The sequence below is a fragment of the Diospyros lotus genome, chromosome 8 (genome assembly GCF_014633365.1).
Source record: "Diospyros lotus cultivar Yz01 chromosome 8, ASM1463336v1, whole genome shotgun sequence".
NCBI lineage: Eukaryota > Viridiplantae > Streptophyta > Magnoliopsida > Ericales > Ebenaceae > Diospyros > Diospyros lotus.
The window spans coordinates 280,554-301,001 of NC_068345.1; the positions used below are offsets into that span (position 1 = coordinate 280,554).

General features: G+C 38.5%; 1 long non-coding RNA gene across 1 annotated transcript; it reads left to right on the forward strand.

The window, feature by feature from the left end:
• The first annotated feature begins 1,063 nt into the window (after positions 1 to 1,063).
• Positions 1,064 to 18,012, forward strand: LOC127807428 (uncharacterized). Its single transcript, XR_008024685.1, has 4 exons — positions 1,064 to 1,387; positions 1,517 to 1,633; positions 1,747 to 1,813; positions 17,561 to 18,012. It is a non-coding gene; the product is annotated as an uncharacterized LOC127807428 (long non-coding RNA).
• Positions 18,013 to 20,448: the final 2,436 nt, after the last annotated feature.

A 20,448-nucleotide genomic window follows, 5' to 3' on the forward strand; every position in this document is an offset into this window, starting at 1 on the left:
CATCTCAGGAAGCCCCCTTGCTCCTACAATTTTTCAATCACTTATCTTCAAGTTGAGCATTCAAAATCTACATTCTCCAACTTGAGGGAATCTAACGGAATGTAAAATATTTTTTTTACAATCTTCTTATTGTTCTGATAGTTACCTATAGTTAGTAACATTTCAAGTTAATTGATTTTTCTATTTTTGCTTAGTTGTAACTTTCTTCTTTCAGCTCGATCCCTCTTCATGTTTTGTTCTGTATCCAATATAAGTAGTTTTCAAGCTTGCAATCAAACGAGAAATCAGTTTGTGAATTTTGCATCATTTTTCTGTTAAAAATATTCTCTAAAACATGTTGGATATTAGAAAATTTTGAATTAATTTACAAGGATTTTCAAGAATTTGTTTTTAAATCTGTGGTAAGGTTCATTACAAATAATAAAGAAATAACATAACATATATATATTAATGGATAGATTTACTAATGGACGCATAATCGGTTGGTATAAATAGGTTTTTCTAACTTTTTTTTTCTTTTTTTATTGGTATAGATTAAATATTTACCAACCAAAAACACAGTCAACTTATAAAAATAAATATTTTAGTAATAATAACAATAATAATTTTAGTTGGTAAATGTACAAATATAATGTGTTCATAAATTGAAGTACATTTCAATGGATTAGTACTTTTGTGAAGGTATAATACAATTTATGCTATTTGTATTGGTAAAGATATAATGATTCATCAATGTTTTGTTATACTATTTTATTAAATTTTTACTAGCTCATTTTACCTTATATATTAAGAATAAGTTAAATTATTTCCAATACATGCTCTATTAATTTAATAAAAAATTCTATATTTGTTTATAAAGTTTTTCTTTGTTATTAAAAATATCTATTTGTATGATTATCAAAATAAAATAAAAATTATATTATAATACATTATTATAATTCTAAAACTTTTCAATTGCCGTTACTAATTTACATTATTAGAAAATCACATTACCCAAAATTTAGCGGGGCAATTTGACCCAGTTGTGTTGGGCCAAGGCCCTGGTCTCGGCCCAGAGAGCTATAACGAAGCAAACCTAGGGTTCCTCCCCCATTCTGCCGACTGCGCTTTCCAGGGAAGCGCCGTTGGCCCTCAGCCGAAGGCAATTATCCCCGTCGTACTCGCCTCTGTCCACCGGTCGCTCCGCCTCTCTGTCTCTTCCCTTCTCCCTCTCTCATCGCTCCTCTCGGTTGCGCTGCCATCACTGGTCATGGAGGTTCTCTGCCGTCTCAATCTATCTGTCTCACTAATCTTTCTCTCATCTGTTTTCTCTCTTTGATCGGCTGAGAGATTTCCCCAAAGGACAGCATTCGCATCGTCAAGAGGTATCACAAACTGGATCGCAAAGGTAAACTTGAAAATGGCGCTCCTCTTTTAAGATCTCGCATCTTCATCTTTGCTTCTCTTTCAAACACCAAAATTTCTTGTTTCATCTTAATTGTACGATCTGATCTAGTTTGATTTGATAATTATCCAGAGTTCACGAAGGTAGCGGTCCATACAGCGATCGAGTTCGTGGTGATGGGATTCGTAGGGTTCTTTGTGCGGCTGGTTTTCATTGCTTTTAACATCATTGTTGTTGGATCTGTTTGAGGTAACATACTGTCAGTTACATATTTATTCATTTTTTCCATTTTGTTTCTGTAAATCAATATACCTGCATCTGCCATTCGTGCATGCTTCCAATTGATGTCGACCTGGGGTTAGAAGGATTAAATTCATGCGTCGGATTTGGAATTAGAAATTTTTCTTGCTGCAAAACCTTGATTAAGAGGTAAGAAATGCGACTTTTCAATAACTTATTTGTTAGTACTGTTCATTTACTTTTATAGAACAAGTAACTTAAATTTTCTTGATTTCTTTTGTCCACTGAATCCAGCTATCAATTTTGTGGTTTTTATTTCTTGAATTAGATTAATACCTTGTCTTTTTGAGAATTCCTGCCATTAGGAATGTAATGGTGAATTTGAATTTTGGATTAGATTCATGCATGCCCTCGAGAATAGTCTACGTTTCTGATGGCATTGAATATTGTGAAGACATTTGTGTTAGATTAGCTTATGTACTTAGGTTCAATTTCTTGTATAAATCTGTTAGCAAAAGTTCTTCTATTATAATGTTTTTTCTTTTCTGGTTTTTATAGCCGTCCATTAAATAAATGGGTTTCCGGTCAGTTAGGGCAGTCAGTTGTAACTGCCTTGCCCACCTCTATCCTTTATAAATAGAGGCTGGGAAAACTCGGTATTGTAAGGGTGAAATCTCGGGATATCTTGTAAGGGTGTGCGGGTGAGCTAGGCTGAGAGTTTTGTACTTCTCTTGGGGTGTTCTTCTCTTGGTAGTCTAGGGTTTTAGATTCGGGAAGAAGAGAAGACTTTTCTAGTTCATGTAATTGCTGTAAAGATTGTCAAGATAGTGGAGATTTCATAGGCCTAAGGCAGTCTGGATGTAGGTCTCATTTATGAGACTGAACCAGGATAAATTTGGTGTGTTTACTGCTATTTTTCTATTCCTAGTCTCTATATTTCTATTGGGTGATTGTGTGTTCTAAATAAGAGGTATGGCAGTGAGATCTTGAGGGCTAGATTGCAGCGAGTGTGTGAGTGTGTGTCGGTCTTAAAAAGACTACAAATATGTTGATAGGGTATCCTGTTGATGTTTTGAGTTAACATACATGTTAGGTAGTTGTTATTTTGAGAATGATAATGTTCAACATTAAAGTTGGAGAGACAAAGGCTGGAAACCCTTGTCTTGTATAGGCTCTTCATTGTTTTTTTTTTTTAATATATTTGGGGGATGAATTTATCAATTCTTAGAGGCTCTGTAGGAGATGTCTTTTTCCTGCTTGATAAAATATCTTAATGAGAGATTCTCATGACATTTGATGCAGCATCAGATTTTTATCTTTTCATTGTGCATTTGCTATTAATGCAAAAGCTATATTGCATTGTGCATTTGCTTATTGGATCTGGATCTAACAAACATGCCTAAGACGTGATCCAAATTAATTGATTGGCAGGATTCATCTTCCTGGCTTTCACTTGGTTAGGCCAAATGGCATGACCTTGAACTCATATAAGCCTTGATGAGTTCGAAATGCTGTTTTAGGGATATCTACTGGTTTCATCCTTATTTGGTGATAACCAGCCCTTAAATCCAGTTTGGTAAAGACTGTAGCTCCACCTAATTCATCTAAGAGATCTTCTATGATGGGTATGGGAGATTTTTCGCACAAAATCTGCAAGTACTATCTTTCCTTTTGACAAGTAAAACTGGGGACGCAAATGGGCTGTGGCTAGGTTGAATTATTGGGTTGGCAAGCATTTCTTTGACCAATTTCTCAATTTTGGTTATCTGAATTGGGGGATATCTGTAAGCACAAATATGAATTGGTTCAACATTGGGTTTGAGGGTTATAGAATGATCAAATGGTCTTTGAGGAGGCAGGTTTTAGGCTATACACATAAGTCCTCTCATTCAGTCAAAAGTAAATGTAACGAGTCTTAAGTTTTGTACCTCTGTTAAGGGTTGAGTATCATTGTGGTGAACAGATTTTAGACTCCACAGCTTCATGATCTCATCCTCGGCTGAATCTTCCACTTACACAGCTTGTATTGAGAACATTTGGGCCAATTGAGTCATCTTAGTCTTGAAAAACTTCTGTAATTTTCTTCCCAGAAATCAATTTACAGGTTCCCATCTATAGACTACCAGTGAGGGTTATCTTTTTGCCTTCTTTCTCAAAGGTCACCTCCAATTTATTGAAGTCAAAACACAATTGGATTGACAGTTCTCATCTAGTCCACTCCCAAAACAATATCAATGAAGCTGTGTGTACTACCATCATCAATCAATATCATCGTCTTACCTTTTTCTATGCCTTCCACCTTTATGATCTTATTAGTGGAATACCCCTGTTAAAGATCATTTGTTCTAGATTAGGGCTTGTAATGTGAGGGAAATATTATGTTATATTTCTGCTGTTATGTTTCTAGAAAGAGTTTTATTATTTTTTCTAAGGCTGACCGAGTTTGTTGCAACTGCCGGTTTGGGCAGTCAGTCAAGTAAGTCTCCCACCTCTATTGCTTATAAGTAGAGGCCGAGAGGAAGGCTTGGATGTCTGCTTTCTTTTGTGGGTTAGCAAGCTGTCTTGGGGTGAGATTGTGCAGTGAGAATGAGTGAATATCTTTCTTGTAACAACTCTATATAGCTTTCAGGTTTATGGGTTAGGTGAGAGTCGAGTTTGAGTGCACTTGTAATCTTGCATTAATATTCAAGATAGTGGAGAAAGTAGGGGCGAAAGCCAAGCTGGATGTAGGTGTTTCATTGAGATCGAACCAAGGTAAATTCTTGTGTGTTGTGCAGTTCTTGATTGTATTCTGATTGCTATTCATTTGCGAATTAGAGAGAGATTTCGTTGGGTAAGTTTGAGTAATTTGAGTGATCATATAAAGGGTGAGATCTAGGTTAACAACCCCTTTAAGGCATGCAGTTAAATTTCCCCATCCTCAACTTTAATTGAGATATTATCATTGAGTTCTATTTCCTCTGCTAATTCTTTTTCTTCCTCTTTTCTGCCTCCCAATTGTGACAGCTGCCTCTTGCATTGATGTCCAGGAGAATATTTTTCTCCACATTTGTAACAAAGTCCCAACTGCCTCCTTTGTTCTGAACTATCAGCCTTAGCCATATTAGGTTGATAGGAAGATGGACTTTGTGGCAGCTTCTGCTGAAAATTTCCTTTAGTGGTTTCAGAATTGAAGTTCTTGGAAACCAAAGAAATCTGTACTCCTTCTGACCCAATTCCTTTGTAAGGGTTTTATGTTTCTTGAACATGGCTTCCACTGTCAGCTCCTGCAATTTTGCCTTCTTTGTTGTGATAGGACAAAATTTGGATAACAAAAACAGGTAGTCAAGTAAGAGGGAAAATAAGAAATAGGCAACTCGCCACTAAGTGATAATGCAAGGCAACCACACTTGAACTACAAGTGATAAGAAAGGACTGATATAGATTAATAGTCTGGATTCTTCAAAGATTCAAAGCTGTAAATGACTGGTCATGTCTTCCCTTATATAGGAGAGAAGCCCATAATTACATTGAATGTTTATGGGAATTATAATAGACGCCTAGGGGCTTTAGTAGCTTAAATGCCTAGTGTTTTGGTGATTTCATGGGGAATATAGGTCAATAACTCCTTAGTGGCATGGGGAACATGAGAGATGGATTAATTCAATGTTATTAAAGGGGCGCCCAGGCACAAGGCGCACCTTTGCAGCCTTGAATGGTCCTAGGCAAGTGCAGGCCTAGGTCCTCAGGCACAGCCTTGGGCTTAGGCGCGCCTGGTTCTTTTTTTAAAAGTATTTTTACTATTTTAACTTTTAAGTGTTTATTGCTGTAATTTTTAATGCAATTCTAGTAGGAAAAGGAAACTTTTCAAATTCTAATTCCAATTATAACTAAATATTAATTGGAATTGGTATTTTGTTATTGCTATGATTTTTAATAGAATACAATCCTAATGGAAAAAGGAAACTTTTCAGATTCCAATTCCTATTTATAACTAAATACTAATTGGAATTGGTATTTACTTATTGGAATTGATATTTTGTTTATTGCTATGATTTTTAATAGAATCCAATCCTAATAGGAAAAGGAAATTTCATATTCTAATTCCATTTATAACTAAATACTAAATAAACAATAAATCAAAAGGGGCTCCCAAACCAAAGAGACTGATGCTTCTAATGATGAAAATATTGAAATGTTTGATCTTGATGATAAGGATGATTTCTGGATTATTTAAAATTCATAATTAGTTAATCTTAATTAGGATTTAAGACATATAAATTATTGACGTAAACCTTGTAACTGAACATACAATTCCTACTTGTAATTGTCTGGCACAAACCTCCTTGTCAATAATTTCTTCATCTTGCTCCAGCTTCTTACGGTGCCTTTGCCTTCTCGTCGTCTTTGGGCTTTCAAGTTTTCCTGCCATAGGCTGGCATATTCTTTCAGCCTTAGCACAACAATGGCACATCTCTTTTCATTCGTGTAGTCCTTGTATTCGAAAATCCTGTCAACTCTTTGTAGCCATTCAAGGAATCCATTCGGGGAAGATCTTCCCTTGAATTCTAGAATGTCCACGCTGTAATCATCCTTTGGTTGATGTGGGTGTCTTCTGGTCCATGGGGGACGTTCTTCCTCTGATTCTATGTCATTTGTTGAACCCAGTTCTTCCTCAGAGCTTGAATTGACTGGAGGAGGTGCTGGTGGTGTTCTTTGCGATTGTGGTGTCTGTTGTTGCATAACAGTGATCAATTGTGCCATCTGCTCCTTGAGTTTGTCAAGTCCTTATTGGAGGCCTTGAATTTGAGCCTGCTCTACTGTCAAATTTCTTGGTGTCCTTTTGCCATCCATTGTTCAATGGTGATTCACAACCTTGGACTCTAATACCAAACTGATAGGATAAAATTTGGATAACAAAAACAGAGCAGTCGAGTATGAGGGAAAAGAAGAAATAGGCAATTGTCATGACCCTAAGGATCCCCAATGATAGATTAGTAAATATAATAGTAGTAGTTTACATGCATTACTATATTGTACAACTATTTTGAGGGTTTATTAGGGCAGTAATTGTATTTTCTTTCATTTTCTATTATAGATCTTTGTTCTTAGCTATAGGCAGTTATGTTTATTGTTGTACTGCACATGGGTGCATGTGGGAGGCTATTAAGCTATATATGAGCCACAACTAGAGGATGGGAACGCATGTTTGAATTGATAATTGAATTCTCTCATTTCCCTCACATGAATTCTCTCTCAATTTCCCTTCGAACTCTCTCTCCCGATCCCTCAAATTTCTCTCTAATCTCTCCCTTTCTATGTTCTGAAACGAGCAAAAAAAAAAATTCTCTTGCTTGATTAAATTCTAATGACTGGAAGGGCAAAAATATATACAAAATACATCCTTATCTTTTCTCCTATAAAGTAGGAGATGAGATAAGATATGCTATCTCCTAAATTATAGAGATTAATTTAAACTTTAAAATATAAGTTTACAATATTTAAACTACAAGACTAAAGGCCTTATCCATTGGTTAACTATCTTCAAATTTAAATTTCTCTTCCTCGTCCAACGCTCTCCCTCAAGCTGAGGAGTAGATGCACGTCATCCCCAGCTTGCCAATTAGAAATTCAAAAACTGGTCTTACCCTTACTTTGGCGAGCACATCTGCTACTTGATCAATGGTAGGAATATAAGACAAGATTATCCCTCCTTCTTTAATCTCTCGTTTTATAAAACTTCGGTCTATCCTAACATGTTTCTTGCGATCATGTTGGATAGGATTCTTCACTATGCTTATTGCCGACTTACGATCATTGTATACCCTTGTAGGTTGAACCAAGGGTATCCTGCCCAGTCTACATCCACAAACCCCTCAATTCCTCTTTTTTTTGTCTTTTGAAACATCAACCCCTTTTCAGGGGTTCCTTCTAGATATCTTAGTGCATGAAAAACGACATCCATATGTCTTTGTGTAGGAGAATGCATGTATTGGCTTATTTTACTTACTGCGTAGGTTATGTCAGGCCTAATAAGAGATGAGTAAATCAATCTCCCTACCAACTGTTGGTACCTCTCTTTATTCATGGGGACATCATCATCTTCTCTTGATTTCCATCCTTTATCTAATGGAGTTCCAGTAGGTCTACAAGCTATCATCCTGGTGTCCTTTAGCAAATCCATGGTGTACTTCCTTTGTGAGATAAATAATCCTTCTCGGCTTCTAGCAACCTCCATGCCTAAGAAGTATTTCATAAGCCCAAGATCTTTGACTTCAAATTCGGACTTTAGCTGCCTCTTTAAGGTCTCAATCCCTTGCATGTCATCAACATAAACAATTAGAATAGATTTCCTTCTATTTTTCGAGAATTTTACAAACAATGTGTGATTGGCTTGTCCTTGTTGATACCTAAATTGAACTGAGGTCATGCTGAACTTTTTGAACCAGACCCTAGGTGATTGCTTCAACCCATATAGAGACTTCTTCAGCTTGCAAACCTTGCCTACACCAGCCTCCTTTTCAAAACCTGGTGGGATTTTCATGTATATTTTCTCATCCAAATCACCATTAAGGAATGCATTTTTAATATCAACCCGATATAGTGGCCAATCTAAGTTTACAGCAATTGAAAGGATTACTCGAATATAATTTAATTTTGCCACAGGAGCTAAAGTCTCCTCATAGTCTATCCCATAGGTTTGAGTAAACCCTTGGGCCACCAATCGAGCTTTATATCTCTCCACATTGCCATCAGCTTTGTACTTTACTATAAATACCCATTTGCACCCAACTATTTTCTTTTCTAAGGGTCTTCTCACTATATCCCACGTTCTATTATCCACCTATACCTTCATTTCCTCCATAACAGTTGCTTTCCATTTCGAATCTTGCATTGCTTCTTGAATATCTTTTGGAACAACTATACTGTCAACTTTAGCAATGAAACCTCTGAACTTAGGAGATAACTTAGCATAAGTTAGATAATTTTAGCATCATGTTTTGGATTGATGGTTTCTGTGCTGTCTCTGGTCATTTCCCCTCCAAAGTTGCAGTCATCCTTTGATAGACCAGCTTTTGGTAGAGATAATTGGCACTGTTGCCGCTCCATTTGGTTCCTTGGTTGTTGGGCATAGACAAACTTAGGGTCAGCAGCTGATTTGATTTGTGGCTAGGACGAAAAAAAATTGACCAAAACAATGGTCAGATGTTTCAGAATCGGCTGATTTTGACTTAGAGGTTGTTTCAGGAGCTAATGGGGTTGCTGAAACTATTGTAGGAAGAGATTCCACTGGCAGTGTATTGTTACAGGTAATGATTTCTCCCCCTTGAGAATACACTGGCAGTGACAGTGGAAGAGCTGAGAAAGGATCAGTAGGTATAGCCACAGATGGGTTGGACTGATAGAATGGAATATCTTCATAAAATGTGACATCGGTGGAAATGTAATACTTGTGGGTCATAGGGCTGTAACACTTGTAGCCCTTTTGAGTAGGTGAATAACCAATGAAAGACATTTTAGGGTCTTGGGATCAAGCTTAGTTCGAGATGTACTGTGGTTGTGAACATAAACAACACAACCAAACACCTTAGGTTCAAGAGATTGTAAGAGAGAAGCATGAGGATATATAGCACAAAGGGTCTCAAGGGGTGCTTGGAAGTTCAATGTCTTGGAGGGAAGACGATTTATGAGATAGACAGCCGTAAGAACAGCCTCTCCCCAATAGGAATTAAGGACATGAGTGGTGAACATCATAGCCCTAGCAATTTCTAAGAGATGCCCATTTTTCCGTTCGACGAGTTCATTTTGTTGTGCTGTGTATGGGCAAGAACTTTGATGCAAAATCCCATGGTCAAGAAGGTAATTGTTTATGTCATGAGAAAAATATTTCCTCCCATTATCAGTCCTAAGAATATGAATAGAGACTTGTAACATGTTCAAGACAAACTTGTGAAACCGTTTAAAAACACTGCTAGCTTCAGATTTCTCTTTCATAAGATATACTCAACAAGCCCTAGAATGGTCATCTATGAAAGTTATGAACCATCTAGAGCCCGAAACATTTGGGAGTTTAGAAGGACTCCAAATGTCACTATGAACCAAGTGGAATGGGGATGAGGGTTTATATGGTTGAATGGAATGATGAGCTTTAGGTTGTTTAGCAAGAGTACATTGTTCACATGAAAGATTGTGATCTTTATTAATGAAGAATTGAGGATACAAAAATTTGAGGTAAGGGAAATTAGGGTGTCCTAAACGTTTATGCCATAACATAACTTTGGCATTTGAACGAACATTTAGAACAACTTTATTTGAATGAAATGGGTTTGAAGGACTTCCTTTCAACCAATAGAGACCATCCTTAGCTTTAGCATTGCCAATATTCAATCACTGTTTTACATGGCCTATATTCAATCATACAATCCATAGAACTAGCCATATGGTTGGATGCCCCAATATCTATTATCCATACATCCTTAGGAATCTGTTTTGACATAAATGAGCAGTGAGGATTATCTTGTAAAGTAATTGATCCAGTAGATTGATGATTAGAAGACCTGACTGAGTTTGTACCTTGGTTTAGTAGCCTGAATAGGGTTTGGATTTGTTCATCTGACAGATTGAGATTTGTTTTTGGTCCTTTTTCCATTGATTTTGGTCCACTCTGCCCGGATGTGGTAGCCACATAAGCTGATCTGGCGCCTTCTTTCTTATTCTTTGGTTTCCAATTGGCTGGTTTGCCATAGATCTTCCAACATGTCTCTCTCGTATGATATGGTCTCTTGCAATGATCACACTATTGCTTCTCCCTCCCAGCATCTTTTTGAACAACATCTCCTTGTCTAACAGTGGCTAGGGCAGATTGTTGATGGGATAGGTCATCATCCGATTGAAGCATTACTTTGCATCGACTTTCTTCTCGCCTAACTTTTGCAAATACTTCTCTTAAATTGGGCAAAGGTTTAGTACCTAAAATCTTGCCACGCACTTCATCGAAATCACTGTTAAATCCATGGAGGAAATCAAATATCCGGTCTTTTTCAACCATCTTATTATACTTAATGCTATCACCCACATTCTCCCAAATAATAGTATAGAATAAATCCATCTCATGCCACAATTCTACCGAAGTATTAAAATAATCTGTAACATTCAGATTACCTTGTCTAGTATTTCTTATGGCTGACTTGATTTCAAAACTCTGAGATGAATTCTCCAAATTTGAGTACATTTCTTGCACTGAATCCCAAATCTCCTTGGCTGATTTGTGAAAGAGGTATGTCCTTCCAATCCTAGGTTCTATGGCGTTTATCAACCAAGTCGTTATAGTTGAATTTTTTGTCTCCCAAGTGCCATAAGTGGTTGCTATCAGTGGAGGAGCAGGGGTAACATCGGTTAAATAGCCTGATTTTTCTTTTCCCTTGATCACCAATAAAACGGATTGAAACCATTCCCTAAAATTACTCCCATTTAGCTTATGGTGAGTAATTTGCAATGGATGGTTGTCGATTGAATGGTTGGACAGGTTTGGGAAAGATTGAGAGGTAGCTGAGGGATGATTGAATGGTTGGACAAGTTTGGGAAAGATTGAGAGGTAGCCGAGGGATGAATAGCACTTGGAGAATTGGTGGCTGAAGTTTTTGTGAGACTAGGGTTTTGATTTGTATCGTCCATGATTTTGAGGAAACTAGCAATCGGCTGAGATTGACTAGAGAATTTTCCTTGGCTTTGATACAATGAAACAAGCAGAAAAACTCTCTTGCTTGATTAAATTCTAATGAACGGAAGGGCAAAAATATATACAAAATACATCCTTATCTTTTCTCCTATAAAGTAGGAGATGAGATAGATATGCTATCTCCTAAATTATAGAGACTAATTTAAACTTTAAAATACAAGTTTACAATATTTAAACTACAAGACTAAAAGCCTTATCCATCGGTTAACTATCTTCAAATTTGAATTTCTCTTTCTCGTCCAACATGTTTTGTCTATTATTGCCCCTATTTCTGTCCAATTCCCCCTCAAATCCTTTTGTTCTTGGTCCTAATTCCCTCGGATTCTTCCGATTCCAATCCAAACCTTAGGGTAAACCCTAGGTACATGACAATTTGGTATCAGAGCAGTCAATCATTGGCTATGGTTTCGATTCGAGTCGAAGGCAAGTGAAATCAGTTTCAAAGATTAAGGTCCAGATTGAGTAGGCTTGAAAACGACTTGGCTAGGCAGTTCTGACGGTGTTTCCAACGGCTCTGGTGAATTGATTGAGCAACGAAATCAAAAGTTCTAACAAGTGACCAAAGTGACTTCTAGAAACGATTCAAGCAATCGCTTGAATTCCGAAGCAACTTGAAGAAGTAGAGACTCAGAACTTGATTTGATTTTAGGGAGTGTGTGATCCTCAGAAATTGATTCTGACGCACGGAGGTTGAGCGTTGGCTAATGTCTAAGACCCGAAAATGGAAGGTGAAGCAGACTAGAAGATTTTCGGCTGTAGATTCCACAATGATCACAATCAGAACAATCATTCCTTGGTGACAGTGAATCTTGGCTACTGATAGGAGATCATTTCTGATCTGTTTCTGAAGGTATCAAAAGTTGTCTCTCAATCGCAATGGAACCAACGGACCTCAGTTGTTGCAGTCGCGATTCAGGAAGGTGACCTTAGCCATTATCGGAATTGATTGCGCAGTGATTCAGGAGATTCCAATTAAAAGTTCGATGACTCATAGCAACGAATCAATGAAGAGAATTTCACAGGCGGTGATTCCAATTGAATTCTAGGTTGTGTTTGAGGGGAAACAAGAGGTTGATTTCGGCTTTAAAATTTGGTTAACTTTGTTTGAATTGGAAAGGCATTTCTAATTCAGTTGGTTAGCTCATGAAAGGTTTTGGATTCAGTATGTACAAAAACTCTTGCTTCTTGGTCTTTGACTTGTCTCGCTCGTGGGATTTCTTCCATGACTGATAGCGTGCATGTGAAACAATTAGAGTCTCAATTGCAACGAAAGAATGCTACAGTTTCAATGGAATACAACAGTAATTATGAGGAGTTTGGCCAGAATCAGGAGACATGGGAAAAGAAATTTGATGAGTTCAATCAAATGCACAAGGAAACAAGCAGTGTGATACACAAAATGTGTGAGGAATTAGGCCGTATGTTACGTGAGTAGCTGTAGGAGTTTATAATGATGTTATCTAAGAGGTATCAGGTCAACATTCATGTTGAATTCTTCGATAAGCCGAGAAAAGATGTTTTAGATGACTATCTTAGAAGTTCTAATCAAAAGAGGATTGATTTAGACAATCAATCATCAGGATTGAACATTCGTAACAAAGATCTCTTGACGGGTGTGGTTAAGGAAGCATTGTTGCCTTAGGAGTTCCTTAAAATGAAGCAAACTAAGGAGTCAAGATTGTGGAAAACTTATTCACTGCTTACTTTAGGTTTTGAGCAGAAGAAGAAGTATTCTGACTTAGGCAGCATTGACAAGAAGGACGACTGCAATATCAGAAATAATATTGGTAGTGAAAAGCATTATCTTGAGGGAAACTATAACGATCAGGTTATTTGGACAGTAGGTACAAAGGAACAATCTGATTCCTTTGAAAAAGAAGTTCATGAAGAGGATAAATGAGATGATTGTTGGACAAGATTGAGGAATTCAAAGTTTAAAAAAGAGGATAAGGTGGTTGGGATAAGATGAAGATTTAATAGGAAGCTTAGTAGGTGGATAAAGCTCCAAGAATCAAGGAAGGAATTCAAATTTTGAAGTTTAAATCTAGAAGATAATAGATAGCCTAATTTGAAAGTTAGTTACAATTTTTTTAAGTTTGAATTTACTCTTATTTTCTAGGGGATAAAGTAGCATGTAACTTGTATAAATAGCTTCTCGAAGATTCAATAAATCTTCAAGTAAGCTTTCAAGAATTTTAAGCTTATTTCAATGATATTATCGGAAGTTTGGATCAAGAGGTGACTTATTCAGCCAATCAATTAGTTGTCAAGACTAATGATGTGCCTAGCGAGAGGTTTCAGGAGGGAAATAAGAAGCTGATAGGCAGAGTGGTAGAAAAGCAAGGTTTATTACATCACCCTCAGTGCCGAGTCCATTATCTGAGGGATCGGTTAATGTCCTAGGTTGGGGCTTGGGAAGGAATGGTTATGGTAAAGGAGGTCCTCAAAATATCGTTCTTATGCCTAGGGTTCCGTTGCTTTTGCTTTAGGAGGAGGTCTCCTATTCACTCTGAATTGTACAAGAAATCTCTCTTGGAGGAACATATTTAATGTTTCAAAACGGAAATTGCTACTTTAAATTGCAAAAGTTCGTCTTCAACTGAGATATCTTTTAATGTTGTGAAGGTGTGTAGAATTAATAAGTATGGGGACAACTTGTAATTGAAGGACAACTACATAAAAGAATTGAAGCAAGCTCTATGGTCAAAAAAGAGGTTTTGCATAAATTGGACAATGCCAATTCTCAAGGTGTAAGGCTTGACTTTTGGCCCTTATTTTTGAGAAGGCCCAATGGGAGACAAGCCTATGCGCCAATAGAAAGCCACTAGGGCTCCTAGCTCCCTTCCTTCCTTTTTTCTTGTCTTTCCTTTCACAATCTCTCTCTCCCCCCCCCCAAAGAGCACTTATGTAAATCACTGGTTTTGTAAAATCCAACCATCTGATCTTGAATCTGATCTTATTTTCACCGTGAAAGTAGCCCCAATCTACAAGGAGGCAAGTCTTTTAGTTTTATTAGCGATTATTTTCACCTCAGATCCATGATATATGCATATATACATATAGTTTGAGTTTGGCCGAAAGTTTAAGCTTAGATTTATGGAGATTCGGTCGTTGGATCTTGCTATTTTTTGGGTATGTTGGTCGATGGGGATAAGGGTGTTGGGTAGTTTTCTCTAATCGTCAGAAACCACCGGCTACGGTGGTCGATAGCGACTACCAATGCGTTTTTTAGTTCTGGTCGAAAATTAAAAATTAGATCTAGAAAATTCAGCTGTTAAATCTAGTCCATTTTTGTGTATGTTAACCTCCTTGGCTTGGCGTTCCTAATGGTAGGCTCTAATCGTGGGAATCTCTGGCATTGGTGGCGACGATTGTGGCTGGTTTAGGCTGTTTTTGGGGCTGACCAAGTTGGTAGGGTCTAGGTGGTTTGGGGCAGTTCAATGTGTTTGGGACTGGGGTTGGCCCAATTGTGGTAGCCCTTGGGTCGGTCCAAATCCTAGGTGACTTTGATCTTGTATTTATTTAATTCTCATGTGATTTAATAATTTTGCTAGGTGACCTTGTTGCGTCTCAGCCAAGAGATGGTTGAGGGAATCCCAAATCATATATAATATTGCGAGTGGGTAAATTGTATTATGGTGGTAATTATTGCATTCATATCTCCATTCATCCTGGTCTTCTAGCCTTTCGATCCTAACTTGGGACACCCGAAGGCCTAACACTCACTCTCACCTGAAGGGTCTTGCCAGATGTCTCTGCGCGTGCGTGCCACATGTCCCAATCTTTTGATGACTATAAATACCTCTCAAACCTACACCTACGAGGACCAAGATCGAAGCCTGAAGACCTATGCCATACCCATTGACACATTAAGCTCATCCGAAAGGTTACAACTCTTCCAAAGTATTGATCCAATCATCACCTTGCACTTGCCTCACCACACTAACCTTATGGTCATACTTGACTTAGGCATCGAAGGGCCCATGTGGGAGAGATCCACGCATACCTTTTGACTGTTTTTGTCTTGCAGGCTTGAAGACCCTTCAGACCTTCGGAAGATCGTAAGCCCTCAGCACCTCCTGGATAGAGGCCCAGCTCTCCTGGAGCTGTACCACCAGCACCCCAGTTGAAGGCCATTTCATGTCTCGCCATGTTCTGAGGGCCCCTTTCAGGTTCCACTATCGGCTGAAGACCTTTTCGGGTCTCATCCCATTTGGTGACCCTTTAGACCCCGCCGTCCGAAGACCCTTCAGGACACCCCTTCGGGTAGACGACCTCCAGGGCCTTCCTCTTGACCTCTTGAGTGGTAGATTGTGTCATTCCCTGTCCAGCTCCCAACCTCTCTCCTTGCCCCCCTTCAACATCAGCTACCATGCCGCCTCCTCACCGTCTTAGCCCTGTTGACCTGCCACTTGAGTTTCCCTTGGGACAAACAAATTTCAATTGTTGTATTGCGGAAACAATAACCTCCATTCAAGTCTGCAAACTTGTCACCAAGGAGTTAGCCTAGCTGACTTGTGCCGCTTGTTACTTCATTCGGGTACCATCCACCATAGTTGTAGGACTTGTAATTGTAGGCTGCAATCTAAAAACTAACTGCTCTGATATCAAATTGTCAAGATCCTAGGTTTTTAATCTAGGATTTCTTGTGACAAACAGGAAGAAGAAGAAAGGAAGAGAGAAAAGAGAGAACTTTGGAGAGCCAAGAGAGGGAAGCAGGGAGTTATAGGGAGAAAATGAGAGAAAAATTTATACAATTTACTTGGATAATTTCAGTAATTTGGCATAGCTTAATATATAAAGCTATCCAGCAGTTTTTTTTTTTTTTTTTATAGCAGTTACCACTACTCCACTACTTCCCCAAATCTGTAAATTAACTGTAAATAATATCCAACTGCTCCCAATCTCTGTTACCCGGCCACAACTGCTCCTAATTATCTCTCTGATTCTGGACAATCCAGCAAGATGAAATCTTGAAGTTATAATTTTGAGGAGCCTTGTATAGAAATGGCTATGAAACATTCACATTTGCAAGAAACTGTTGAATCTGAGTAAGTGATACTTTACTGAAGATGATGCTGGAGGAAAACATGCACTGTCAACCCTCAGAAGCCTGGCCTGCCATTCATGATTGATCGAATTGCTTAGTAGTTGTTGATATGTTTGCCTTTTGAGTTAACCTAGAAGATCAGTGAAGGCAGTGGCATAAAGCGGGTAGGGTTGGTTTAGATAGGCGGTTAGAAATTATACCCTAAATGTAATTAGTGGTAAGTTTGGAGGTCAAACCAGAATTATCTAAATTCCAATCAGATTCATTGGTATGTCCGCCCCTGTTACAAATAGAGGGTGAGGGGTGGCCAGTTAGTATGCAATTTGTTCTCATTTTCTATTGTAACGAGTGTTGTGATCGTTCTAAGAGAAAGACTAGAGATAGATAGCTTTGTAATCTTGGGAAACGATGGTTGTGTTGTGCTCGGGAAAAGAAGGGAGGAAACTTGCTGTTGTACTCGGATAGATAGCTGAGTAAGTGTTGTAAGGAGGGTTGTGTTGTATTCAGGAATAAAGGTGTTTTGACTGCTCGATGTAGGGTTGCAACACTTGCAATCCGAACTAGGATAAATTTCGGCTTCTTGTGGTTTGGTTTTCTTGTTTCTGTTTAAGTTTATGGATTCTTTACTTTCTGTTATTGCTAATATTTCTTTCTGTTAATCTGAGAGTGGGAAACGAGTTTGAGTCTTTTGAGAGAGAATTGATCATTTAAATCTGGCTAAACCAGTGAGTCTAAAAGAACTCTAGTAATCGTGTGTAGAAATAATTCGTTGGTAGTAGTAAAGGTTTGTCACAGAAGGTAGTGCACAATTATGTCTGATGTCTTTTCAATCCGTTTCTTATGTCTTATGTATTTTCCAGAAACAAATAGAATATAGGGTAGCTTCCACAACTTGCTATATTGTTGATGTGTAGAAGCAATTCTATGGGATTTGCTAAGGTTTGTCAAACTATTGTCTTTTACTATGATCTCTAGGTTTTTTTTTCCCTTTTCTTTTACTATGATTATAGTTTTTTTATGATCTTATTGTTGTAAGTGGAGTTATAGCTGCTGGTTGCATTGCATTCAGGAATCCAGAGAGCTGGGTCGGGAGCGAGCAACTTCTAAAATGTATGTGTATGTGGTACAGCTAATTATGGGTTGGTTTAATTACCTTTTAAAACTGCAGGTTGTTGCAGAATTAAATTGGGAGTGCAGGAGGTTAAGAGATGGCCGTGGGCCTTGGGGTGTATCGTGCTCTGGAACAAGTAAATTGTGTTCTGGATCGGAATTCCCGCCCTCTCGATAATGGCTGCTCTTCTTTATTTTTGTGCAGCCCAGTTTTACAAAATTCAACCCTGCCCGGAAGTCTTTCTGAACGATATAAAGATCATGAAACAAACAAATTTGGGAAGCAATTTAGTGGGTAGGTCTAAATGATGTGGCAGGTTTGGGAAATATTCAAATTAATGCGGCGAGGATGCCTGGTATATCGGTGTTCGTAGATGTAATGCTCCTATCCTTGGGCTGACCCGAAAAAGTAAAGTCGTAGCAAGTCAAAAAGTTAGTAGCTCACATTAATTTGGACCATATTTTTAGTTGTACGAAATATTGAGGTTCATTAAACCGTAATTTTCTGAAGACTCAAATTTCCGAGGTTCACTAATTAATTTGGGCCATATCTTTGGTCGTACAAACTTATTGAGGTCCATTAAACCGAAATGTGGGGAAGACAAAATTTCAGCGGCCCACTGAATTGGTTGGAGAATAATATCAATGTAATTTACGTGGACCATCAATTTGGGCTGACATTTGTCGGCTTAATTGTGGGCCGAGAGAAATGTCCGAAGTCCATAAATCGTGCCCAGTAGAAATTGCGGCCGAAAAAATGAACGTCCTAGAATTTTGGGCCGACCGAATTTCCGAGGCAGGAATGACGGCAGCCCGACAAAAATGTCGGCGGGTCAACAATAATGACTGCGCAGAATTGTAGGCCGGCAGCGGCGCGGGCGGACATAAATGTCGGCGGCCAAACAAAATGGCGGCGAAGGTTTTTGGGCCGACAATTTTCGAGGCCCATTTATTTGGACTGCCGATTTGGCAGCAAACCCAACAAAAAATGGCGGCGCGGCGAAGAAATTTCGGCGGCCCAACAAAAATAACGGCGCAAAATTTTGGGCTTCCGGAATTTCAGAGGCCCATTTATTTGGGCCTGCAGAAATGATATCGGCCTACTAAAAATGACGGCGCAGACGTGTGGCCCGACAAAATAGCGGCGCGGGCTGACCGAAAAGTCGGCGGCCCAATAAAAACGACGGCGCCGATTTTTATCATACAACTTATTCGGGTCGGTAAAAATGGCTGCGGGCCGGGAAAAAACGACGCTTTGTTGTGGGACAATTAAATTTCAGAGGCCCATTAATTTCGGCCAGTAGAGATGTCGGCGGCCAACCAAAAATGTAGGCAAGTAAATGGGGCCGACGTGAAAAAATGGCGGGGCCCATGAATGGGGCCATCGGAATTCCGGTGGTCCAGATTAACGTACCTATAAAATCCTTCAACCCCATTAATTTTTGTCCACTTTTCTGCTGCCCATGATTTTGGCCCCGTTGAAATATTTCCGAGGAACATTAATTTGGACTGAGATCTACATTACACTGGCAGTTTTTTGAGGTAGGACGTCACCACAAGCCCAATTTGTTGGCCGACAAAATTGTAAATGTAAAGACCAATTTTTTGGACCGACAAACCAGGGCTGGCAAGTCCACAGCCCTGCAAGCTTTTTGGGCCGAAAAATCTCTTGAGGACTGATCCAGCCGTAACAGGTTTGCTATGTCCAAAATTAGTCATCCTAATTGGTTTAACCATCAATTTCTGATGAGATAGCAAGCAATTCCAGTTAAAACCAAACCACCATTGAAAACTAGGCTACGTAACATGTACATATTAACATCAAGTAGAGTATTCATTCAAACACAGCTCCCCCCGTCACCTTCAGCCATGGAGCTTGTGAGGCAAGACAGCAACTTTTACCAAAATGAAACGACGAGATGCTGGGCCAACACGGGTGAAGAAAACACTATTATCCCCGCAGTTGGCTCCACGAATAAGTTGATACACAATTTCTCAAAGCAACATGGTCGTTATCCTAATCCTGCAACCAATGATAATCCTGAGGTTCCGTGCAAAGAGTAAATGCAATGGAATTTACAAGATAATAAGCAGCAGCAGCAGCACTTTTATGCACACAAGGCAAAAAGACTTCAATTGAGTATATGCATGGATATGTAAATTTTTCTTAATAGCATAAATGGTAAGAGAAACCAATTGTCAGGATCCCAAGGATATATTAAGAATTCTCTAATACATGTATTTTCTTCTTATTGTACTTTGTTGCTTTTCCTGCTTGTACCTCTCAATTATATTGTAACTAGAAGGAGAGAATAGCCAAAAATAAGCTATAGTTGTTAGAGAATATATGTTGTTGAACGATAATTTGAATTCTCTCTAAAATTCTCTCTCAATTCTTTTTCTCCCTCTCGATCTCCTCTGTTCTCCCTCTATTCTTGCTGTTCTCACTCCATTTCTGTCTAATTCTGCCTTGGATTCTTCCAATTTCCCATCCAAACTCTAGGTCATGACACCAACTCCACCTAGTGAATTAAAGCCTGTGATCTATGGTAGGTAGCATAAATGGAAAGAAATCAATGTCAACAATATAGGTTACGAATACATAAAAGAGCATCACATTTGAAGAGCCCACAGAATCATGACAAGTTTTAAATAAATAAAAAGATATAACAAGAGGAAATCACCAAAAGCAAGCCCCAGGAAAGCTCCTTGGTTGGGATGACCTCATTGAACTAAAATAAAATACAAAATAGCAACCTTCAAAGAAGCAGAATATGAGCAATTATGAGCAATATTGTTAATTTCCCCTTTTACCCACAGAAATGTTCTAAAGTAAAATACAAAATGACTATTAAAATTTCAAAAATGGCCTTTCTCTCTTCTCCTCTCTTCTTTCCTTCTCTAGCGACCATGGCAAGATTCCCCCCCTCTCCATATCTCTTGGGG